This window comes from Rhinolophus sinicus, chromosome 15, assembly GCF_057876585.1.
Source record: "Rhinolophus sinicus isolate RSI-liver-muscle chromosome 15, RSI-T2T, whole genome shotgun sequence".
In the NCBI taxonomy this organism is placed as follows: Eukaryota; Metazoa; Chordata; class Mammalia; order Chiroptera; family Rhinolophidae; genus Rhinolophus; species Rhinolophus sinicus.
In genome coordinates, this window is record NC_142515.1 from 85,473,755 (window position 1) to 85,500,384 (window position 26,630).

The 26,630-nt window shown below is 40.9% G+C and overlaps 2 pseudogenes; both read right to left on the reverse strand.

Moving 5' to 3' along the window:
• The window catches only part of LOC109439069 (olfactory receptor 7C2-like), a 94,094-nt pseudogene extending 88,263 nt beyond the window's left edge, over window positions 1–5,831 (reverse strand).
• A 15,883-nt stretch (window positions 5,832–21,714) lies between these two features.
• On the reverse strand, window positions 21,715–22,682 carry LOC109439070 (olfactory receptor 7A17-like; annotated as a pseudogene).
• Between the last annotated feature and the right edge of the window lie 3,948 nt (window positions 22,683–26,630).

Genomic DNA, 26,630 nt, shown 5'->3' on the forward strand with positions numbered 1-26,630 from the left:
CATGGCCTCTGTGTTGGTGGGGTCCCCAAGACTCGCTTCAAGTTTGATGACTGGTTAGGACTCACAGAACTCAAAAAAGCTGTGATGCTCATGTTTATGGTTTATTGTAGTGAAAGGGCACAGATTAAAATCAGCAGAGGCAAGAGAAAATATGGGGCATGTCTCATATGGGGTCTCTAGTCCCGCTCCCCGCATAACAACGCAGGACATGGTGAGGCCAAACAGCAACACCCACGGAGCCATAGATAGGGGAGTCATACCACTATAGTCTCGCTGGCGGCTGGGTTGGAGACACAGGAAGCAGGAGCCACACGATCTGTAACCCACCATCTCTGCCAACCAACCTCACTTGCTAGCTACAATCCGCCTCTCTGTAATCCGCAATCCGCACTCCGCCACGCCAAGCCACACCTTGCTAGCTTAGCCACAGCAGTTATATCAGTGGCTAATGGCTAACCGGTAACAGCCAATGGCCAGCTAGTCACAGCTGATGACCATCTACTACCTGAGCCAGTAGCTTTCCATGTGAGGCCGAGAGCCTGGAAACTGCTCTCTGGGGCTCTGTCCCCACACCACACCCTACATGGTTTTGCCTCACAATCTACATGACAAGCGTCATCCGCAATGGTCCCTGTGCCATATTAGCCTACAGGCACCTACGGACGGAAAGAAACAGTAGTCTTAGGAACCAACAATGGCAAATCCCTTCCATCTGGGAGGATACATGCCAGCTTTTTGTACTGGAGAAGGAGGGTCGCTGCCACTGGCACCTTTCCCGGTTTGTGGTACCAGACCTTTATGGCAGTGCTTGGGGTCCCTTGTGTAAGTTCAACATGTAACAGAACAGGGGACCCCATAATAGGCCATAGCGAGAGCACATAGGTTCCCTGCAAAATCATCCCAGCATTGGGACCTCCGTATACTGCACCCCTGGCGTCACTTGCAAATCATGAGTCAAACCAGCCCGCCATGGGGCTATCAGGCCCAACCACCGAGAGTGGGGGCTTTTGACCTGCCAGGGCCAAGTCCATTGCTGCCATTCCCCAGCTTTCAAGCATGTAGGCTCTGGTAGCAAAATGTTCCCATTTCTGCCGTAGCCTGGCTTTAACAGAGTCTCACTAGTGGTAACCTGTAACTGAATGGGAGCGGCCGTTCGATGTAGCAGAGCTTCTACTGACGCGGGCCCTCCCTTCCGTGGTCTCTCATTCAGGACTCTCAGGATGTCCCATAGACGCGAGGCCCAGTCATGCATCATGGGAGGGTGTTTTGACACCCGGAGGCCTTGCTTCAAAAGGTCATTATAGCGTTCAATCATGCCAGCTGCTTGTGGATTGTACAGGGTGTGAAACAACCATTGCATGTCCATCCTGGCAGCCCAGCGCTGCACTTCTTGCCCCGTAAAATGGGTACCCCTGTTACGTTCAATGACTTGGGGGCGCCCATAGAGGGCGCACAGCCGTGTAAGGGCGACCACTGTATGCCGCTGATCCGCAGCTGGACAGGGCCAAGCAAACATCAACCCCGTAGCAGTGTCCACTGCTGTGAATGCATACATAGCATTGCGGGCCTTAGGCAGGGGTCCAATGTAATTCACTTGCCAGCAAGTGAGGGGCACCCTCCCTTGCGTAAGCTGCTATGTCTCCCAGGGGAGCCTCCACCTTTGGGGGCTGTCCTGGGCACAGACGGCACAGTCATAGCAGGCATCTGCTATCTCCTGCCATTTCAAAGGCAGACCCCAGCGTCTGCTCACCTGCCACATGGTTTGGCTTCCAGCGTGCTGCAATTTCCTATGCAGCCAATGGGCCACATCAGTGGCAGGAGCCCTCTCCTGGCATGGTCCAGGAGACACAGGACGTGAGCTTCCAGTTGTCTGCTCTTAGTGGAACTGCATGGATAGCACTTAATTCTCCCACCAACTATGTGTGACAACATGGGTGAAGTACTGCCAGCAGGGAGTTCACCTGAGCCTTGGTGTCCCAGGTTTTTATTGGACATCTGTTGTATAGGCATGGAGTGCCCGCTGACCTTAATTACTCATTCTTTAGTCTCCCCAGAGGTCAAACTAATACAGCATTGCCCGGGGCCCCTGGTGAACAAAAACGGATTCACTATAAATTACACTGTCAGCATAGATTACTTCAAGACCCCAAGTATACAAGGACACTTTTATCGGGCAGGATATTCCAAGGCTCAGAGGTCACCTTCCAGGAACCAGTCAAGTTCCAGTCCTTTCTTTGGGGTGTGCAGATTTTGAGCACCCCTCGCCCTCTGAGTTAACCTTTTACTTTGTACTCTCCATGGTTGGAAATCGAGGAAGCAGCTTCTAGTGGGGATGAGTAGCTGGAAATTGTAGCCTGTCCTCTTGACTTTTGAGACGAATTTCCCCAGACAACCCATGCCAGCCCCGGGGGGTCTGTGTCTTCTTACTACACAACAGCGGACATTGGTCTCTTAGCATTATTTTCCTACAGTCTAATGAAGCAGGTGGGATGTTAAATGAGACCTTAATAAAGGCTTTGGGAAAACACTAGTAAACAGAGAGGAACATGATTCCAGCTGTCATGGGTAAAACTCAACTTCAGGGGCCGGCCCGGTTGCTCAGGTGGTTGGAGCGCCATGCTCCTAACACTGAGGTTGCTCGTTCGATTCCCACATGGGCCAGTGAGCTGTGCCCTCTACAGCTAAGATTGTGAACAACAGCTCTCCCTGGAGCTGTGCTGCGGTGAGCAGCTGGAGGTTGGCGTGAGCTGCTGTAGGCTGCTGTGCACTGCTGTGGGCTATTGTGTGCTATTGTGTACTGCCAGGAGCGGCTGGTGGCCAGTGTGAGTGGCTGGCAGCCAGCGTGAGTGGCCGTGAGTGGCCAGCATCCATCGTGAACGGCTGACCGACGACCGGAAACCGACTGCTTCAGCCCCCAGGGAGCACAAGGCTCATACGAGCACGGGCCAGAGAGCTGCATCCCACACAACTAGACTGAGAAACAACGGCTTGGAACGGAGTGGGTGGGGGGAGGGAGAGGCGGAAAAAGGGGAAAAAACCAAAAAACGAAACCTCAACTCCATGACCCTTTTGTCCAGGAAACATGACTTTTTTTTTTTTTTTTTAAAATCAAATTAAGCTTCACTTAGCACCAATTTCTCCCAAAGAAGGGAGGGAAATTCAAGCACAGGTAAGTTTTGAGATGCTTCCCTTCCTCTCAGCAGCATTCCTTGGGATCCTAAGAGAACAGTTGGGCATATGCAATTGCAAGAACTTGGAAGAAAGGCTCCAGAATTCTTTAACCTACTTGCAGTCACCATGGAGACATTTACAGTCAGACTGAAAATAGTCCAGGTGAAGGCAAGTGGTTCCTCTGTTTATTGTCAACAAAAGTCCTTAATCTGAGATGCAGAAAGAGGAGAGAATTTATGCAGGTGAACAGTTTGCAAACTGAGGAAATGCAGCCTCTGGTGGAAACCAAACGTGTGCTCTGTGGAGACAGATGGGAGGCCACCTTTTATCAAGAGAGGTCCTGCCCTGGTTCTTGATTGGTCCATTTTATGCAAATGAGGAATCCAAATTTGCACAGTCTGATTGGTCAGCTTTGTGTGTCCTCATTAATCATTACAGAGCGGCTCTGATTGGTTAGTATAGATGAAAATGAGGATATGACACAGTTCCAAGATGGGGCAGGTCTCAGCCTATCTGAGACTTTGGAAGATGATACCAGGAACTCCCTTATGGCAAGAATGCAGTACAGGAGTTTGGAAGCCCAGTCTGAGGCTTTTCCCTGAAATGCAGAGTGTGTAAGAGGTCTCTGTCAGCAGTGGTTGCTAGACTCTTTATGATTTTGTGCCCAGTTAACCACTAGGAGTCCTTGGCAGGTATGTTTTTTCTCAAAGTTCACATTATAAATCATCCTACTCCACATTTGACCAGGAGGAACTTTGCCTGGTCTCAAACCAGTCTCAAACCAGAATTTCAGCCTCTGGTGTCCCCGCACCCCTTGGTCACAGGTCTGTGTACCTACTAGGCTACTTCTGTATTACTTTAGGCGGGTATATTACTTTGCTAGGGCGGCCATGCCAAGGTTCCACAAACTGGGTGGCTTAAACAACAGAAATTAATTTCCTCATAGTTTTGGAGGCTAGAAGTTTAACATCAAGGTGTCAGCAGGGCTGGTTTCCCTTGAGGCCTCTCTCCTTAGCAGGTAGATGGCTGTCTTCTCCCTCTCTTCTTCGTGTGATTGACTGATGCTTGTATCTTGATTTTGTATTCTACAACTTTTCTGAATTTCACATAACTTCAGAAATCATCTCTGTAAATGAATTTGCAGGGCAACACTTCCAAAATAGGTACACATCCTATCACTTCTGAGGATATATATTAAAAGCAGGAGACTTATTTTTAAAAAAATCCAAACCATTATAGAAGATAAAACGGAGAAAATGCCTGGTTCTATTCATACAAAGTTAAAATGACTGGTTATAAAGTGAAAAAGAGATCCCAAGATATAACCTTAAGAAAAACAGGAAGAGAACAGGAAGATCCAAGGAAAGTTCTGCTTTAAAACATACAAAATTTGGAAAATTTAAAATATTGAGCAAAGGAAGGCAGGATTTCTGGCTCTCAGTATTGTGCACCCAGCTACTCATGAGAGTCCGATAACTTCATCCCTGACAGTCGCCACCCTGACGAGGCATGCTCCCAGGGCGCCCTTGATGTCCCTGTTCCTCAGACTGTAGATGAAGGGATTCAGCATGGGGGTCACCATGGTGTACATCACTGAGGCCACCAGACTTGTCCTAGAGGATGAAGTGGCTGCAGAACTGAGATACACGCCAAGGCCTGTGCCATAAAACAAGAAGACCACTGACAGGTGAGACCCACAGGTGGAGAAGGCTTTGTATTTGCCCCGAGCCGAGGAAATCCTCAGGATGGTGGAGAAAATCTGAGCATAAGAAAAGAGGATCCCAGAGAAAGGGAACACAGCAAGGACAATAGTCACAAAATACACCACTATGTTGTTGACAAAGGTGTCAGAACAGGCAAGTTTCAGAACTTCAGGAAGATCACAAAAAAAGTGGGGGATTTCCATGTTCGTGAAGGACAGCCTCAAGACTGGCAATGTCTCAAGCAGGGAACCCATGACACTGACGCACCAGGACACCAGAACCAACTGTCCACAGAGCCGGGGGTGCATGATGACTGTGTAGTGCAGGGGGTGACAGATGGCCACGAAGCGGTCATAGGCCATCACGGTCAGGAGTAAATTGTCCAGACATCCAAACACAATGAAAAAAGATATCTGGCTGAGGCAACCTGCATAGGTTATGACTTTGCTCTGCGTCTGGATGTTCACCAGCATCTTGGGGACGGTGGTGGAGGTGAAACAGATGTCCACAAAGGACAGGTTGGAGAGGAAGAAGTACATGGGCGTGTGCAGGTGGGAGTCTGAGCTGACGGCCAGGACGATGAGCAGGTTTCCTAACACAGTGATCAGGTACATGGAGAGGAAAAGCCCGAAGAGGAGGGGCTGCAGGTCTGGCTCCTCTGAAAGTCCCAGGAGAAGAAAATTCCTGACTCTTGTTTGGTTTCCTCTTTCCATGGGGCTGCTGGGTTTCCCCAGAAGAAGGAAAAAAAGACTGAGTACTGGTTGCCTGCATCCCTAAGCAATCATCTCTTTCCCTGCATCCCTGATGGTTGGTTGCTCTTGCACTTTTTGCTCAGTACTTGGAATGGGGAATTTCCTAAATCTAGGCAGGCCTTCCAATCACTGAAACGTTCCTTTATTATGTTGTAGTTTCTATATGTTAGATCTTCTGGACCTTGGATGTTCTTTCTGCTAACAACAACAGCGACAACAAAAATAACCAATGTTATTATTAACCATCTTTTATATTTCATGTATATTACCAATGTTCACAAATAAAATTTAAAAAATTTGAATTTCTAAATATAATGTCTTAGTGTTTCTAAGTATTGAGTTTGTCTTTTCATATCAGTTTATTTATTTATTTACTTACTTATTTATTTATTTATTTATTTATTTATAAATTAGGGAACATTGGAGAACAGTGTGTTTCTCCAGGGCCCATCAGCTCCAAGTTGTTGTCCTTCAATCTAGCTGTGGAGGGCGCAGCTCACTGGCCCATGTGGGAACTGAACCGGCAATGCTGTGGTTAAGGGCTCGCGCTCTAACCAACTGAGCCATCCGGCCACCTGAGTTTATCTTTTCTTTTTAGCTTTATTGAGGTATAATAGATTGATAAAAATTGCATCTATTTAGTGTATATATCTTGATGAGTTTAAACATTTGTATACACCCATGATACCATCACAGCAATCAAGGTAACAAACATAACCATCACCTACAAAAATTTGCTGGTATTCTGTGTGTGTGTGTGTGTGTGTGTGTGTGTGTGTGTGTATACGCACGTGCTTCTAGTAAGAACACTTATGCTCTATCTTCAACATTTTAAAGTGCACAATACCACACTATGTTGCACAGCTGATCTCTAGAACTTACTCATCTTGCATAACAGAAATTTTATATCCATTTAGCAACAATTTTCCACTTCCCCATCCCCAGCCCCTGGCAACGACCATTCTATTTTTTGCTTCTATTAGTTTGACTATTTTAGATACCTCATATTGGTAGAATAATGCAGTATTTATCCTTTTGTGTCTGGCTTGTTTCACTTAGTATAGTATCCTCCTGGTTCATCCATGGTGTTGTAAATGACAGCATTTGTACACAGTAGTTTCATGTATTTTAGGTTTAATGTCATTAAGAATAATATTCCTTTACAATATATCTCTGATATTACTATTATATTAGTAAAGCTTTTGATATTTCTGCATTTATAAGGTATCATGTTCATTTTCTGGATTTTCTTATTAATTTTAAGAGATTGACTAATATTTACCTACTTTCTCCAAATAATATTAATTTACAACACCTATTTATCTTTAGATCTTATTGCATTGATATGAAATCTCAGAACAATGTTCAAATTTATGGTAAGTGTTAGAATTCTTATTATTCTTTCTTTCATGGGAATAATCCTAGAGTTTTGTGATTTTAACATCATGTTCACCATCATTTAGGATACATAATTTTTTTTACCAATTCAACTTGCAGTTTTTTATCCTTAGATACCTTAAAGGGTATTTTAAAGGTACAAATAATTGTTTAGAGATGATTATTTAGAAAACATAAAGTTAAGTCTTATCTTCATATTCCCCCAAAATTTCAAATGTTAAGTGTGGAACAAGAGACTATACAAACTATTAGAAGAAAATGTAGATAAATATATAGGGAATATAAACTTATACATGAATATATATAATCTTTGAAAGTGGAAGTTCTCTCTGAATAGAAAGACTTTGGTAAAAATAAAGACAGATCAATAATTGGACCATAAATTAAAAAATTCTGAATGAGAAAATGTGCCTTGCAGAACATTAGAATGCAAAAAACAATTTGATAAAACTTAATATTTTATAAAGAATTATAAATCATAGAAAAATTAATGCCTTAATTAGGAAAAAGGCATAGAATATTAATGATTCATAAGATGAAACATAAAAAGGATAATTAAATGTTGGAGAAATTTTTCATTTTTACTATTAATCTAGGGTAAAATTAAAATAAGATACCTTTTTCACTGAAGGAATTCAGAAGCCCTTTTAAAAAAGATAAAAAATGCAATCCATCATGAGGAAAGAGAAATAATACTTAAGACACTGTTACGAAAGACTATTTGGTCTGCTTTCTTGGGCTGGAAAAGTTAAATCAGCATATGGGTTTTTTAAAAAAATATTTAAACACATATTTGCACAACCCCAAGGAAAAAGTATCTACAAAGTGCCCCAAGATGTGAACAGGGATAATCTTTGAGTGGTAACATGAATCTTGATTTTTGGATTCATTTTCTTTTGTTATATTGTTCAAAAGTACAAATGAACACACATACAGTCTATCCTTAAGAAAAAAAACACTTCAAAATTTGAATATGTTGTTGATAAAACTTTCATAAAACAAACCTAAGTAAGCAGAAAATTAAAATAAAAGTACAGTTAATGAATTAAAATGAAGAAAAAAATTAGAACTGGAAAATAAATTTCACAGCTAATTGTTTGGCAAAAGCAAACAAATAGAAAAAATTAGATATCTATTGAAAAAGATAAGAAGAGAGAAAGAACAGAAATGCCTAAAATTAGGAATGAGGAAAATAAACACAGAGGTAAGGAAATGCTTAAATTTGTTGGATAATATTACTTATGACTCCATGTTAAAAATTTGAAAATCTCTAAGAAATGAATTTATTTCTGGGAAAATATGTGTGTCCAAAGTTGATTCAGGATGGAGGATAGCAGATTAATAATTAAGGAAGGAATTAAATAAACACCAAAACTTACCACAAAAATGCTCTCGTGGGATCTTCTGGCAGGAGCAACAGAAGAATTCCCCTTTAAGAATTAAAGAAGAAAAGAAAGTCTACCATCATTAATGTTATTTATCAAGTCTTGGGAAATTCCAACCAATGCAATGCAAGGACAAAAAGATATAAGAGACCTAAGTATTGAAAAGTCAACTTTCATTGTTTGAAGATGATGTATTGGCTGTAGATAATGAATTGGCAGCCGGAAACCTCTTTTAACTTTGTATGATTGTAGTAAGGCAGTTAATACAAACAAATATGTAAAACCAATAGCCATTTTTAAGTGGCCTTCAGTGGCATATAGCATTTTCAGAATGTTTTGCAGCCATTGCTTCCAACTGGTTCCAAAACATTTTCATCATTGTAGGAACTCTCTGTACTATCTTTGTAACTTTTCTTTAAATCTAAAATTATTCGAAAATAAAAATTAACCAAAAAAGGGCCAGTCCGGAGGCTCAGGTGGTTAGAGCTCCATGCTCCTAACTCCAAGGGCTGCCGGTTCGATTCCCACATGGGCCAGTGGGCTCTCAACCACAAGATTGTCGGTTCAACTCCCGCAAGGGATGGTCGGCTGTGCCCCCTGCAACTAAGACTGAAACAATAACTTGAAGCTGAACAGCACCCTCCACAACTGAGATTGAAAGGACAACAACTTGACTTGGAAAAAAAAAAAAGTCCTGGAAGCACACACTGTTCCCCAATAAAGTCCTGCTCCCCTTCCCCAATAAAATCTTTAAAAAAAAAAAAAAATTAACCAAAAAAGTGGGTGCAAGAGAGAAAAAAAATTCAGTGTTCATATGTCTAGTTAAATCTCTTAGAAAATAGATCACAATCATTTCACATACTAACAAAAATGTAAATATCCTGGAAAACAGACTGGAAACGTTCAAATACACAAAAATGAGAGTGATAAATTTACTAAATTAGCTAAAATTTCTTGAGGATCCCCTGTGTTGAGCACTTGTATTATGTTTTATACACTTTGGCTCATTTTATCATTATCACTATTTTTTTGATTTAACAATGAATATGTGTTTACAGTAAAGCATTGACGATAATTAACATGCATAGGTGCTCACTAGGTGACAGAGACAATGAAAAAACTTCCCACGTTTTATCACCTTTAATTTAATCCTGTGTTAACTGTATGAAGTGGATACTATCATTATTGCCGTTTTAGAGAGAAATGGGGAAACTGAGACACAGAAACATTAAGTAACTTAAAATCACAAGAGGTACGAATGAACTTGGAAGTGCTAGCTATGTGGAATCCCAGAGACTGTTTCTTGTTTGAATGAATGAATGAGTAAATAAATGAATCAATAAGATTTTATAGATAAAAACATAGAGGAGCATCTTTGATAGAGGGGAATAGAGGCACTAGTAGTGGCTCTTGAAAAATGGAGAAGATGGCTGAATACGAAACTCTTGAGAGGTGTTGGGGGCTGAAAGCAGGTCAATTTCCATTAAGAAGGTGAGGGAGCCTCAGAATTGGGTTGCAGAAGAGAGGGAAAGGAAGCGGAGAAGAAGAGACATTGAGAGAGATACAAGAATTGAATTGTATAGAATGTTTTAAGTAAATGGACTCTCACCATTATGTTTTCTCAATTTGTACCACCAAAGTTTATCCTTTGAGAGCTCTGCCTGCCTCCATACCTGTATCCCACAGCAGGTACTCTGAGGGCATCAACGAACCTCTAGCTCCTTGGGTCCTTTCTTCCCTGGGTGATAGGTATTGAACTCAGCTGCAAGGAAGGGCAGGGTGGTCGTTATCAGGCATTGGTGCTCTAAAAGGCAGTTGAACGCCCTCCTTCCTGGGACAGTTGAGCTACAGGTGAGAAGAGTAAAGGTGCATATTTTCCATTTCTGGGGCCTCAGAGGTTGAATTCTCACAAATCCTCATTAAATTAATTGTTCCATTGTTACTCTATTCTCTTGTGTGAAGGTTCCCATGTGTGAAGGAGCCAAAATAGAACAAAACTTCGTTTCTGCTAGTTTTGTCCCCTTGGGAGCATTCTGGATGCCAGCTATGCATATCCCCTCCCTTGGGCTTCTTAGTGATGGTGGTGGTCTTTTCCCCATGGATCTGACCTCTGTTGTCCTGTCACATGAGAATTTCCTCAAGATCTGAGATGGAATTTCTTTGTCTATCAACGGCATAAGCAGGCACGTTTTTCAAGACTATTTGGAGTTGTGAACAGGGTTCTGAACTATGCCCAACTTCCAACAAAATCATTCTAATGACTTTGCCACAATTTCCGTGCTTGACTATTGAAGCTGCCATCTAGAGAAAACGTCTATTTAACATTTTCAGGCCACCGTGGACCATGGGTAACTGAGACCACTTAAAATGAACCTGCAGAAAAGGGAGACTACTGTATTGAGGGTTTGTGGTCACACGTTCACAGTTATCCTTCTCGGTGGGTGAAGTGACAACAGTACACTGAGTGAAAGAAGCCAGGCACAAAAGGTTATACTGTGTATGATTCCATTCACATGAAATATCCAGAACAAGCAAATCATAGAGACAGAAAGCAGATGGATGGTTTCCAGGGACTGGGGAGACAAATCAGAAGTGACTGGTTATGGTTACAGAGTCTTCTTTGGAGTAATGAACATGTTCTGGAACTATAGTGGTGATAGCTGCACAACACTGTGAGTGTATTTAATGCCACTGATTATACCCTTTAAGTTGATGAAAGTAGTACACTTTATGCTATGTGTATTTTACCACCATAAAAAATGCCTGTTCCTTCTGGATGTCAGCTCACAGCCACACAAGAATAATAATGGTAATAACAACTGGAACATGTGAGTCATTGTACGGCCATGTGAACTTGGCAGTGGTAGTGCCCATAGGACTTCTCACAGCAGCCTCTGCGAATATCTGGCCTACAGAACCTTTGGTTTGGATGAAGGGAGCAAACTTAGATGCTCTCAGCCTTCTAACAAGCCTTTTCCAGGTCCTCCTAACCCCCAGTGATTACAGAGGCCTTTTCCAACACTACCTCTTAAATCAGCTTGGAGAAACTTCTCTTCAAATTGATAAGAAACTATTACCGGCAGCCTTCGGAGCACGGAGCTCCAAATGCCTGAGCCACTGGGCTGTGCCCTATTTCTGTTCTTATTGACACGGGTGTTACACTCTTGGTGCTCAACCCCACTGTCATAAAACAGCCTCTGCCTCAGAGTACTAAGACACTTCAAATAGAGGGATTTCAAACAAACCTCAACAGGTGTGCATATCTGATCCTACTCCTTTTTTGCTTAGGCCCTTTAACAAATACACATCGTTTTGTCCTTAGTTCTTCTGCTCCTACCCATTTATTTACTTGGTGGAACTCCTCTTGAATGCCACAGTGATCAAGGAACCCATTTCACTGGTTAGATGCTACAACAAGTTTGTGCTATTTGACCAGTTCTACAACATTTTCACTATGCCAGCTACGCTCAATCTTTAGGGTTACTTGGATGCACTAATGGTATTATTAAGATTCAATTGGCAAAATTTATACAAACTCTTCAAATACCTTGGCCTCCCCCTTTAAAGTTATAACAAATTCGATAGCTATAATTCAACAAACGATTCCCCACTCAACACACAAACACATCTGAGAGATCCACGTATTGAGACATCTGAAGATGGGAGTATTAGAGCAAACAGGGTAGATGGGACGGGTGGGGAAGGACAGAGACAGAAGCTGCACACAGTCCGGTGTTCACTGTGGCCCCAGAAGATGCAATAGCAGTGAAGGGTTGGCGTGCAACCCCCAGTGGGCAAACCGAAGAGGCAGAGACAGCAATTAGGCCTGCGTGGCTGGCACACATTGAGGCTGGGCCCACAGTCAGGGTCAGAGAAGCAGTGAAAATGGTTGCAGCATTCCACAGCCTGCCAGCATGGGACAAAGGATTCCCCAAAAAGGGAATCCACCCATCCCATCCTCCTGTGGACCACCTGTCAGTAAAATCTTTTCTTGGCAGATCATGAAAGGGCTGAAAGAAACATCCTAAGTGGTCTGTAGTCATTGGAGCTAAACCTACCAGGAAAAGCAGAGCCAAATACTTGAACTCGCTTCTCCTCACCCACCCTCCCTGATCCATCACTGCTCAGCCTGGTAGAGACAGCAGGCTCAACTCAGAGACAGCAGCTCTACCAGTGGCTTCTGGCTACAGGACGGTGGCACTGAGAACACACAGGAGACCTACAGCCTGCCACTTCCAATCTATAGGAATGGTGTCCTGAGACTGAGGCAACCGGGTCTCCTCCTCAGGGGATATGGGGCATTTTCCATAGCTAAGGCGACACTGTCTCACAAAGATCCTGAAGCCCCAGTACGGCTAGTAGGAGGAAAAAAACAAAAACTTGTGCTTCAGCACCACCTACTGGAAAACAAGAGAAAGACCTCTATTTATCTGCTAAACAGTGGAGTGTAAACTACTTAAAAAAGAAAAAAAAATCATTCCCACAAATGCCCAGGCAGGGAAATATTCCACCAAGCATAATGATTAACCAAGGCAACAATGGAATTCAGAAAGAACATGAAAAATCTCCAGAAAATAAACTTAAAGACCTGGAGGACTGTGATTTTTTTTTTTAATTAAATGTATTGAGGTGACAATTGTTAGTAAAATTACATAGATTTCAGGTGTACAATTCTGTATTACATCATCTATAAATCCCATTGTGTGTTCATCACCCAGAGTCAGTTCTCCTTCCATCACCATATATTCGATCCCCCTTACCCTCATCTCCCACCCCCCAACCCTCACCCCCCTTACCCTCTGGCAACCACCAAACCATTGTCTGTGTCTATGAGTTTCTGTTTCTCATTTGTTTGTCTTGTTCTTTTGTTGCTTTTGGTTTATATACCACATTTCAGTGAAATCACATGGTTCTCTGCTTTTTCTGTCTGACTTATTTCGCTCAGCATTACACTCTCAAGATCCATCCATGTTGTCACAAATGTTCCTATATCATCTTTTCTTACCGCCGAATAGTATTCCATTGTGTATATATACCACAACTTCTTCATCCATTCATCTATCGAAGGACGTTTTGGTTGTTTCCATGTCTTGGCCACCGTAAACAAAGCTGCAATGAACGTTGGAGCACACGTGTCTTTATCTCTAAATGTTTTCAGATTTTTTGGGTAGATACCCAGGAGAGGGATTGCTGGGTCATATGACAATTCTATTTGTAATTTTTTGAGGAACCTCCACACCGCCTTCCATAACGGCTGCACCAGTCTGCATTCCCACCAGCAGTGTATGAGGGTTCCTTTTTCTTCACAGCCTCTCCAACATTTGTTACTATTTGTCTTGTTGATGATCGCCATTCTGACTGGGGTGAGGTGATATCTCATTGTGGTTTTGATTTGCATTTCTCTGATGATTAGTGATGTTGAGCATTTTTTCATATGTCTATTTGCCATTTGTATGTCCTCTTTGGAGAAATGTCTCTTCAAGTCCTCTGCCCATTTTTCAATTGGGTTGTTTGTTTTTTTGTTGTTGAGTTGCATGAGTTCCTTGTATATTCTGGATACTAGCCCCTTATCGGAGGCACTGTTTGCAAAAATCTTCTCCCATTCAGTTGGTGGCCTCTTTATTTTGTCAATGGTTTCTTTTGCTGTGCAGAAGCTTTTAAGTTTCATATAGTCCCATTCGTTTATTTTAGCTTTTACTTCCATTGCCTTTGGAGTCAAATTCATAAAATGCTCTTTGAACCCAAGATCCATAAGTTTAGTACCTATGTTTTCTTCTATGCAGTTTATTGTGTCAGGTCTTATGCTTAAGTCTTTGATCCATTTTGAATTAACTTTGGTACATGGTGACAAATAGCAGTCCAGTTTCATTCTTTTGCACGTGGCTATCCAATTCTCCCAGCACCATTTATTGAAGAGGCTGTCTTTGCTCCATTGTATGTTTTTAGCTTCTTTGTCAAAAATTATCTGTCCATATTTATGTGGTTTTATTTCTGGGTTCTCAATTCTATTCCATTGGTCTATGTGTCTGTTTTTCTGCCAATACCATGCTGTTTTGATTATTGTGGCCCTGTAGTACAAGCCAAAGTCAGGAAGTGTGATACCTCCATTATAGTTCTTTTTTCTTAAGATTGCTTTGGCTATTTGGGGTCTTTTGTGGTTCCAAACAAATCTGATGATTTTTTGTTCTATTTCTTTAAAATATGCCATTGGGATTTTGATGGGGATTGCATTGAATCTGTATATTGCTTTGGGTAATATGGCCATTTTAACTATGTTGATTCTTCCAATCCATGAGCACGGAATGTCTTTCCATTTCTTTGTGTCTTCTTCAATTTCTTTCAAAAAAGTCTTATAGTTTTCAGCATATAGGTCTTTCACATCCTTCGTTAAGTTTATTCCTAGGTATTTTATTCTTTTTGTTGCAATTGCAAAAGGAATTGTTTTTTGTATTTCTTTTTCTGAGATTTCATTGTTGGTATATAGGAAGGCAATGGACTTTTGTGCGTTGATTTTGTAGCCAGCAACTTTACTGTATTCGTTGATTGTTTCTAATAGCTTTTTGGTGGAGTCTTTAGGGTTTTCTATATATAGCATCATGTCATCTGCAAAGAGTGATAATTTAACTTCTTCATTCCCAATTTGGATGCCTTTTATTTCTTTCTCTTGCCTGATTGCTCTGGCAAGGACTTCCAACACGATGTTGAAAAGCAGAGGTGATAGGGGACATCCCTGTCGTGTTCCTGAACGTAGAGCAAAGAGCTTCAGCTTTTCACCGTTAATTATGATATGAACTGAGAGTTTGTCATATATGGCCTTTATTATGTTAAGGTATTTTCCTTCTATACCTATTTTATTAAGTGTTTTAATCATAAATGGATGTTGTATCTTGTCAAATGCTTTTTCTGCATCAATTGATATAATCATATGATTTTTGTCCTTTGTTTTGTTTATATGATGTATCACATTGATGGATTTGCGTATGTTGAACCATCCTTGTGCCCGGGGATGAACCCCACTTGGTCGTGATGAATAATCTTTTTAATGCATTGTTGTATTCGATTTGCTAGACTTTTATTTAGGATTTTTGCATCGGTATTCATCAGAGATATTGCTCTGTAGTTTTCTTTTTTGTGCTGTCCTTACCAGGTTTTGGTATCGGGGTAATGTTGGCCTCATAAAATGAGTTGGGGAGTACTGTTTCTTCTTCAATTTTTTGGAAGAGTTTGTACAGAATTGGTATTAGATCCTCTTTGAAGGTTTGGTAGAATTCACTAGTGAAGCCATCTGGTCCCGGACTTTTGCTTTTGGGAAGGTTTTGGATGACTGATTCAATTTCCTTACTGGTGATCGGTCTGTTTAGATTTTCCAGTTCTTCATGGTTCAGCCTTGGAAGGCTATATGTTTCTAAGAACTTATCCATTTCTTCTAGGTTGTTGAATTTGGTGGCATATAGTCCTTCATAGTATTCTTGGATGATCTTTTGTATTTCTGTGGTGTCCGTGATAACTTCCCCTTTTATGTTTCTGATTTTGTTAATCAGTGTCTTCTCTCTTTTTATCTTAGTAAGTCTAGCCAAGGGTTTGTCAATTTTGTTAATCTTTTCAAAGAACCAGCTCTTTGTCACATTAATTTTTTCTATTGTCTTTTTGTTCTCTAGCTCATTTACTTCTGCTCTAATTTTTGTTATTTCCTTTCTTCTGCTGACCTTGGGTTTTACTTGTTCTTCTTTTTCTAGTTCTTTAAGGTGTAACATGAGGTTATTTATTTGGGAGTTTTCTTGTTTCTTGAGATAGGCCTGTAATGAGATAAATTTCCCTCTTAAAACTGCTTTCGCTGCATCCCAAAAATTTTGGTAGGATGTATTTTCATTGTCATTTGTTTCTATGTATCTTTTGATCTCTCCTCTAATTTCTTCTTTGACCCAGTCCTTCTTTAAAAGTATGTTGTTTAGTCTCCATGTATTTGTGTTTTTTCCCGCTTTCTTTTTACAGTTGATATCCAATTTCAAAGCTTGTGATCAGAGAATATGCATGGTATGATTTCAATCTTTTTAAATTTGTTGAGACTGATTTTATGTCCCAATATATGGTCTATCCTTGAGAATGTTCCGTGTACACTAGAAAAGAATGTATAGTCTGATGTTTTAGGATGAAGTGCTCTATAAATGTCAATTATGTCCATTTCATCTAATGTGTCATTTAGGGCTACTATTTCGTTATTTATTTTCTGTTTGGATGATCTATCCATAGCTGTCAATGATGTATTTAAGTCCCCTAGTATAATTGTGTTTTGGTCAATTTCTCCCTTTAGTTCTGTTAGTAGTTGCTTGGTGTATTTCGGTGCTCCCTGATTGGGGGCATAAATATTGATGACTGTTATGTCTTCTTGTTGTACAGTCCCTTTCACCATTATGAAATGTCCATCTTTGTCTCTTGTTATCTTTTTCACCTTGAAGTCTGTTTCATCTGATATCATTATGGCTACACCTGATTTTCTCTGGGCACCATTTGCTTGGAGTGTCAATTTCCACCCTTTCACTTTGAGTCTATGTTTGTCCTTGTAGCTGAGATGTGTCTCTTGGAGACAGCATATGGTTGGGTTTAGTTTTTTGATCCAATCTGCTACTCTGTGCCTTTTTATTGGTGAGTTCAGTCCATTTACATTTAGGGTGATTATTGATATGTGAGGATTTCCTGTCATTCTATCTTTAGTTTTCTGGTAAGGCTGTGTCTCCATTGTTTCTTTGCCTTGTTGTTGTCTATTATTTCGGTGTGGTGGTATTCTATGATGTTTCCTTCTGTTTCTTCTTTTATTTCAGTATATATTTCAGTTCTGGATTTTTTTTTGAGTGGTTACCCTTAAGTTTATGTAAAAGTAAGTTTGATATTTAGAGTATTCCATTATCTTCAGCACGCTTACTTTCTCCATTCCCCTATTCCGGTTCCGGCCTTTACTCTCCCCCTTTTTGAGTTTTGGTTGCCACAAATTGTCCCTGTTGATGGTGGTCGAATAGTCTCCTTTAGTATTTCTTGTAGTGCAGGTCGTGTATTCGAAAATTCCCTCAGCTTCTGTATATCTGGAAAGGTCTTTATTCCTCCTTCATATCTAAAGGATATCTTTGCTGGATATATTATTCTTGGCTCATGATTTCTCTCTTTCAATAGTTTGAATATTTGGTTCCACTCCCTCCTGGCTTGTAGAGTTTCTGCTGAAAAATCTGATGATAATCTAATGGGCTTTCCTTTGTAAGTTACCGTCTTCTTTTCCCTGGCTGCCGTGAGGATTCTTTCTTTGTCGTTGATTTTAGACAGCTTCAATACAATGTGCCTTGGAGAAGGCCTGTTGGGATTGAGGTAACTAGGTGTTCTATTTGCTTCTTGGATTCGAGGGTCCAGTTCTGTCCACAAATTCGGGAAGTTCTCATCGACAATTTGTTTGAATATATTCTCTGTTTCCTTCTCTCTTTCTTCTCCTTCTGGTATGCCCATTATTCTTATATTGCTCTTTCTGATGGAGTCTGAAAGTTCTTGTAGAGTTCTTTCATTTCTTTTAAGTCTCAAGTCTCTTTCTTCTTCTATCTGTGTCATTTCCAGGTTTCTATCTTCGATGTCACTGATTCTTTCTCCATCTGGTCAACTCTACTACCTAAGCTGGTTATTTCATTCTTAATTTCTTCTATTGAGTTCTTAATCTCCAGAAATTCTATTTGGTTCTTTTTTAAAATTTCAATCTCTTTTGTAAAACGCTCATGCTGTTCTTTAATTGAGTTTCTGAATTCATTTAACTGCCTATCTGTGTTTTCTTGTATCTCGTTGAGTTTTTTCAGAACTGCAGTCTTGAATTCTCTGTCATTTAAGTCACATATTTCTGTATCTTTAAGTGCCTTTTCTGGAGATTTTTCACTTTCTTTCTGAGCTATCTTGTTGCCTTGGTTATTCATGGCGATTACTGGTTTACTATTTCTCTTCCTAGACATCTACAGGAGTGGCTTCTGCAATAGGTTGATAGGAAGAGGTCTTTCTTTTGTTTCCCAGTACTTGTTGGTAGAACGTTTTACTTTTTCTCCGACTGCAGGCTTTTTTTTTTCTCCTCTCTCACAAGGTAGTGCTATGTTTTCTCTGCACTATTCCAGCTTCTCACACACTGGGGGGATTCCCTGGGAGATGGGCTTCTCCTCTGTTAATAGTTCGTCTAGGTCACAGGGCGCAGTGCCCCGGTGGGTATGCGGAGAGCTTTTGATGTTCCAAAGCTCTTCCAGCTCCTGATTCAGAGTCCGTATGTTTCAGCAGTTCTGTTTACTCCTGTAGGGATCCACCCAGATAGGTGGGGCCAGGGGCGGGGTGAGCTGTGAGAGGTGGCCCAGAGCAATGGCAGCGATCACCACCACAGCCGGTCCTGCTTCCACAGCTCTCTCCCCTTTGCCGGAACTAGTTGGGCTGTGAATTTGTGTTTGTGGGCCACAGTTCTCAAATATAGCAAGTTTTCTGTTGTTTTGATCTGACACTGCTACTGTTTCGCTTCTAGCACCGGGCAGGTGGGGGCGGGGCGAGCTCTGGGAGGGGAGGGAGGGGGCGGCTGGTCTCAGTGCCTAAGGCTCCGTTCTCTGCTCGGCAGTGCGGGCTTAAACCACCGTTTTCAGCCTTTTTCCCTCAGTCTTTTCTCCGAGGTCTCTGCCGTGAGCGTTGGGTTCAGCCGTGTTATATGCTGTCCCCTCAGCCCTGTGGAGCCCTGGCAGAGCCCTAGCAGTCCGAGTTCTTCCCTCACTCACAGCTGCAGTAGTTCCGGGAAGCAGCGAGCCCGGCGCACTGAGCTGGGTCTGAGTCCTGCGCCCGCGCGGCTCCGTCTCCACGCACTTCTCACTTTCCTCCTCCCCCCCGCTCGCGCGAATCTCCCACCTGTCGGTGATTTCAGTTGGTAGTGGGCCTCTTCGTCTTGCCTGTCTGCTGTGCAGGGAGTCCTTTGTGGAGTTTTTGTTGTTCAATTCTTTGTAAATTCCAGGGGAGCTTTACAGAGGCTCACCTCACTCCGCCATTTTTCCAGAACTCCTAGGACTGTGATTTAAATGACAGAAAATTCACGACTGCAGTCCTGAAAAAATTCAGTGAGATAAAAGAAAACTCAGACAAGCAATTCAACAAGCACAGAAGTAAAATCAGTGAACAAAAGGAGTACTTTACCAAAGAGATTGAAACTGTAAAAAAGAACCAAACAGAAATTCCGAAGGTGAAGAACCCAAGAAAAGCAATGAAGAATGAACTAACAAGCTTAGGAAATAGAGCAGAGCAGGTGTAAAATAATTAGTGACATAGGAGATAGAAATCCAGAAATGACTCAAGTGGAAGAAGAGAATCGAAAGTAAAAAGAAAAATGACGGAAGTCCACAAGAACGATCTGACCCATTAGAAAGATCAATAATGAGTATACCAGAAGGAGAAGGAGAAGAAGGGGAGAAGGGAAAGAAAGCCTATTCAAATAAATGATAGACAAGAACTTCTGAAAACTATGGAAAGAACTGGATCCTCGAACCCAAGAAGCTAACAGAACACCTAATTATCTTAATCCAAAAAGGTCTTCTCCAAGGCACATTTATATTAAAACTGTCAAAAATTAATGACAAAGAAAGAATTTTCAAGGCAACCAGGGAAAAGAAGACAGTAACCTATAAAGGAAATCCCATTAGATTATTGAGAAGTGAAGAACATTAAAGTGTCAGCCCAATACTTTCAGTAATAAAAAAAAAAGTAAGGCAAGAACACATTATGATTGACTCATAGATGTGCCCACACAAAATTCATAAACACTGACAATTTCCCTAATACAATTATACATACATAAGAGAACTCAATAGCAAAGAGCAAAGTGGGTGAAAACAACCCTCCATCCTTGTTTTAGAGAATGCAATGAAACACACCAATAGCAACACTGTGACCTCACCATGAAAAGAAAGGACTTGGACAGACAATTTATAATAGAGAAAGCAAATGGCTCACTAACCCACAAATATATTCAGCCTCCAAACAATAAAATAATTGCACCATACATCTCTTTCTTATACCCCCCTTTTAGCTACTAAATAAATTGTTTTCATATGACTACCCAGAGTGAAAGAAGATACTGTGAAATGTATGTCTCGTAAATTACTGTTGTAAGACAATGCTTGAAAGGAATTCCTAGGTCTGGTTGATCTCATCAATATGGAAACATAGTTGAATATGCCCCCTCTTCAAAATAAAAAAGAGGACATACAGATGGCTAATAGATACATGAAAAGATGCTCAACATCACTAATCATCAAAGAAATGAAAATTAAAACAACAATGAGATATCAACTCACACCTGTCGGAATGGCTGTTATCAATAAATCAACAAACAACAAGTGTTGGTGTGGATGTGGAGGAAAGGGAACCCTTGTGCACTGTTGGTGGAATTGCACATTGATGCAGCCACTTTGGAAAACAGTATGTAGTTTCTTCAAAAAATTAAGAACAGAACTACTTTATGACCTAGCAATTCCACTTCTGGGTATTTATCCAAAGAAATCCAAAACACCAATTTGAAAATATATATGCACCCCTATGTTCACCACAGCACTACTTACAATAGCCAAGGTATGGAAGCAACCTAAGTGCCCATCACTTAGGGCACTTGGATGAAGAAGTGGTACATATATACAATGGAATATTGTTGGCCATTAAAAAGAAGGAAAGCTTACCAATTGCAACAACATGGAAGGTTGAATACCCTTGAGGGTATTATGCTAAGTGAAATAAGTCAGACAGAGAAAGGCAAATACCATATGATCTCAGTTATATGTGGAATCTAAAGAACAAAGTAAGCGAACAGAAAAAAGAGAGAGAGAAACAGACACATCGATACAGAGAACAAACTGATGTTTGACAGAGGGGTGGGTCAGGGGGCTGGGTGAAAAAGGTGAAGGGATAAAGAAATACAAACTGGGAGTTACAAAATAGTCACAGGGATGTAAAGTGCTGTATACAAAATATAGTAAATAATATTGCAACAACTAAGTATAGTGCCAGGTGGGTACTAGACTAATAAAGGGATCACTGCATGAATTATATAAATGTCTAACCACTATACTATACACCTGAAACTAATATTTAATATAAAATGATACTGAATGTCAACTGTAACTGAAAAAACAAATAATTTCAAAAAATTATATAGAGAAGTTGAACTCAAACAAACAGAAATTCCAGAATATAAATAAAAGAAGCAAATTCCACAAACACAATCTGATTAAAGAATCACAATGTCTGGTTTTGAGACTTGGAGCCATGAAATCAAGGGCACTTTTGCAGCTTCAGGACGATTGTACCTTTTGTTCCGCCACCCCAAAGGATCTTTTCAGAGCCCCCTTTATGTTGTTATTCCTGAGACTGTAGATGAAGGGGTTCAGCATGGGTGTGACCACTGTGTACAGGACCGAGGCTGTAGCACTAGAGTGTGCATGGTGGGTCACAGCAGAGCTGAGGTACACTCCTAGGCCTGTTAAATAAAATAAGGAGACAACTGAGAGGTGAGACGCACAGGTAGAAAATGCTTTATACTTCCCCTGAGCCGACGACATTGCACGTATGCAGGAAACGATCCTATAGTAAGAGTAAAGGATCCCAGTCAGGGAACCACCACCCACCAGCACAGCTACCAAATACATCACCAGGGTGTTAACAAAGGTGTCAGAACAGGCAAGTTGGATCATCTTGTTGAGTTCACAGAAAAAGTGGGGGATTTGCAAGTCTGCACAGAAGGACAGCCTCAGCACCATTAGGCTATATAACAAGGAAATCAGGACACTCATGATCCAGGACAACAGAACCAACAGTCCACAGAGCCGGGGGTGCATGATGACCGGGTAGTGCAGGGGGTGACAGATGGCCACGAAGCGGTCATAGGCCATCACAGTCAGGAGGAAGTTATCCAACCCTGCAAAGAGTGTAAAAAAGTACATCTGTGTGATGCAGCCTCCATAGGTTATGACTTTGCTCTGTGTCTGGATGTTCACCAGCATCTTGGGGACGGTGGTGGAGGTGAAACAGATGTCCACAAAGGACAGGTTGGAAAGGAAGAAGTACATGGGCGTGTGCAGGTGGGAGTCTGAGCTGACGGCCAGGACGATGAGCAGGTTTCCTAACACAGTGATCAGGTACATGGAGAGGAAAAGCCCAAAGAGGAGGGGCTGCAGGTCTGGATCCTCTGAAAGTCCCAGGAGAACAAATTCTGAAACTCTTGTAAGATTCTCTGGTTCCATGAGGAAGACGTGACTTCCAAGACAGAAAAATCACATGAGTAATTTTCATACAAACAGACTTTACTCAGATGCTCTAATGCTACAACTTACATTTTGCAGCCAAGTGATTAATTTCAATATTTTTGTATCGATCATGTTCCTTCTAGGGGTTTCCTGTGCCATCTCAGATTATAAACTTTTGTCCCAATCTGCTTCATTCCAAAGGTGTCATGTATTGTACAGTTTTCATGAGAATTTGTCATGTCTTTCAGGAATATAAACTGAGCGCTCACCATGTATTAGGTACCATCTAGCCTCTTAGTACTAGAGTGCTGAAAAACAGAAGTTTATACAGGTCAATGAAGGGAAAAAATATGGAAGCTAATAATAAAAATATATAACATTTCAAAGAGACAGATCATATGAAGGGAAAGCAGGTGTAAAGCAAGATGGTCACTAGTGTTTTGTTATGTTTTCATGGGCATTTAGTCAAGTCCTGCTAATAATGTGACATTTGAACAGAGACCTCAGTGAAGAAAGTGAGGGAGAGGCAAGGAAATGTGGGCGTGTGTACTTGGAAAAAGGAATGACCAGTACAGACGCCTTGTGGTGGAGCAGAAGGGCTTTAGTGATCTGTCCGAAGTGAATATCGGAGTATCTGATGGGTCTTGATTATAATTATTTTCAGGTTATTTTCCAGTAGGGTTTCTCACCCAGAAATTATTTTGTGCCTGGGGTACCTGGCATTGCCTGAATGAATACTGATAACACCTACAATCCCCAGGAAAGCACCTACACCCAATCCTTATTCAGCCCCCAAGTCAACAGAAACGTGAGCAAACCCAGTCAAGACCAGCACTTCAACCTGTATGTGCCTACGATCAACAGCCTCCTATCAGACGCAGAATCTGAGTCAGCAGGGCCTGGGGGCTCAGAGAGTCTGCATTTCTAACCGGCTCCCGGGGGCGTTGATGCTGCAGGTCCTGGTGTGTGGCCCCCGCTCTGAGGAGCAGGTGAGGTCCTGTGTCAGAGTCAGGGGCAGGCAGTTTCAGGTTTTCTGAATCAATTATTTCTTTGCATGTATTAATATTTAAAGCAATTGTGTAGTCACTCATTCCAGAAACTATGATAAATTCTGCATTCATTTCTCTTATATAAGGGCCCCTGAGTGTATAATAATACACTTTTAAGAGACTTTGTAGTGAGCAGAATAAGGGCTTCCAAAATATGTCCACAACCCATCCCCAGTGCCTTTGCATTTGATATTTTTATAGCAAGGGGGCATTAGGGTAGGAGATGGGACAGGCTTGCTAACCGGCTGACATTAAGAAGATGACCCAGTGTCATCCAGGTGGGAGGAACGTAACCACAATGGTCCTCTAGGTAGAAGCGAGAGACAAGATGAAGAAGCTAAACTGCTGGCTTTGAAGGCGGAGGAATGGCCATGAGCCAGGAAAGGCAGGGGCCAGAATACAAACTGAAATAGGAAGGGAAACAGCATTTCACCTGAGCCTCTAGAAGGAACCCAGCTCTGCAGACACCTTGATATTAGCCCATGAGACTCATTTCGGGCTTCTGACACCCAGAACTGTGAGAGCATATACTTGTTTGTTTTAATCAACTAATGCGGGAATATTTTACAACAGCAATAGAATCTGATACAGATATTTATTCAATATAATTTGCAGTGGGAACTGAGTTGAAGCCTCTCCATTCATTCATTAGCTTCCCCGGGGTAAGAGCATTGTATTTCAAAACCCTCATGAAGTAGAAAAGAACTTTAAATCAAGATGGAGACATCCCACCCCATTAGCTGGGACACTGAAGTCCTCATTGCATAAATGTAAACGTGGTGTGACTACAATGCTTTGTGGCATTAAGATTTAACATACAAGGGTGACCTTCATTTTCCATCACTAAACTCTTTTGTTCTCAGCACTGTGTCCTCTTTGCCTAAAATTTGGTCAATCCTCAATTTATACTCCCAAGTGTATGACAGAATTTCATTAAAAATGTAGAAGACAATGAGAACAACGGAGAAAAAGCTGAGTGTGGAATGATATCCCTACTAACTGTTCCAAAATAAAAGTAAACAAGTAACAAACCAAAGTATATGCAGCCTTGTCGGTAATGAAATAATTCAACGAAAACTATTTAGCATTCCTCTTTAGACTTAATGGTTTTTTCACATAAATATCCAGCATGAGAGAAGATACTGCAATGTATGTCTCACAAATGTGTGTTGCAAGGTAGTTCCTGCCTCCAATGACCTGGATCTTTCCACTGAATACAAAACATGCTCACGGGGTTTTGAAAATTAATTTGGGGAACGTACAGTGGGATAGTGGATGGGGGGAGGGGGGTTCACACAGTGTGAGGGATATAAATAATAAACGTCTTAGTTTTGCTTTGTCTTGTGCACCTGAAACTAATAAAACAAAACAAAACAAAACAAAACCTCATAGACACAGACAATAGTTTAGTGGTTACCAGAGGGTAATGGGGGAAAGGGGATGGTAGATGAGGGTAAAGTGGATCAAATATATGGTGATGGAAGGAGAACTGACTCTCAGTGATGAACACACAATGTGATTTATAGATGATGTAATACAGAATTGTTCACCTGAAATCTATGTACCTTTACTAACAATTGTCACCCCAATAAACTTTAATTAAAGAAAAAAATAAATAAATAAATAAGCGACATCTAAAAAAAAAAAAATCAAATACTCTCATTAACAATAATAATTAAAAAAAAACATGCTCAAAAACACCCCATCTTAGAAATTTCACTGCCGTGCACCAGCCTCCACACCTAAAGCTATTTTCCTATTTCCCGAACAGGAAAAATCCTCAGATATGTTTTCATTGTACTGCAACAATATTATGCATCTCACTCATTCTACAGGGTCACGTAAGGGCACATCCATACCCACCCCTTAATTGTCAACTATGGTCCCTGTATGGAAGATTTTTGGTGTTTTGATAGGGATTGCATTAAGTCAATATATTGCTTTGAGTAGTGAGGACATTTTAACGATGTTAATTTCTCCTGTCCGATACCACAATATAGGCTTTCATTTATTGTATCTTCTTCAATTTCTTTCTTCAGTGTCATGTACTTTTCTATGTATAGGTCTATTCTCTCCTTGGTCCAATTTATTCCACATTATTTTTTTTGATGCAATTATAAATGAGATTGTTTTCTTTATTTCTCTTTCTGATAGTTCAGTATTAGTGTATAAAAATTCAACTGATTTCTAATATTAACTTTACATTTTTCACAGGACTAGAACAAATCATCTTAAAATTGATATGGAACCATGAATAACCACTTGAACTCTTGAGAAAGAACAAAGTTGGAGATGTCATGTTACCTGATATCGAGCTACACTACAAGGCTACAGTGATGAACACAGCACAGTACGGGCATGAAAACAGACATGTAATTCAATGGAATAGAATAAAGACCCAAGATAAACCCACACTTACATGATTGTTTGTCTATGAAAATGAGGCAAGAATATACAGTGAGGTAAAGACAGTCTCTTCAATAAATGGTGTTGGGATGACTTACATGTATGGGAAAATATGAAACTGAAACACCTTCTTACACCATATACAAGAATAAACTCAAAATAGATGAAAGACTTAAATGTAAGACTTGGAACCATAAAACTCTTAGAAGAAAACATAAGCAGTAATTCTCTGATGTTGCTCTTAGTAATATTTGTTTTATGATAGATCTCCTTGGGCAAGGGAAACAAACAAAAAATAAACACAGGGAACTACATCAAACTAAACAGATTTTGCACAACAATGAAAACAATCAACAACAAAAAGACAACGTACTGATTGGGAGAAGACATTCACCAGTGATACATCGGATATGGGTTATATCCAAAATTTATAAAGAATACATACAACTCAACCTCAAAACACCAAGCAATCCCATTTAAAAAGCGCAGA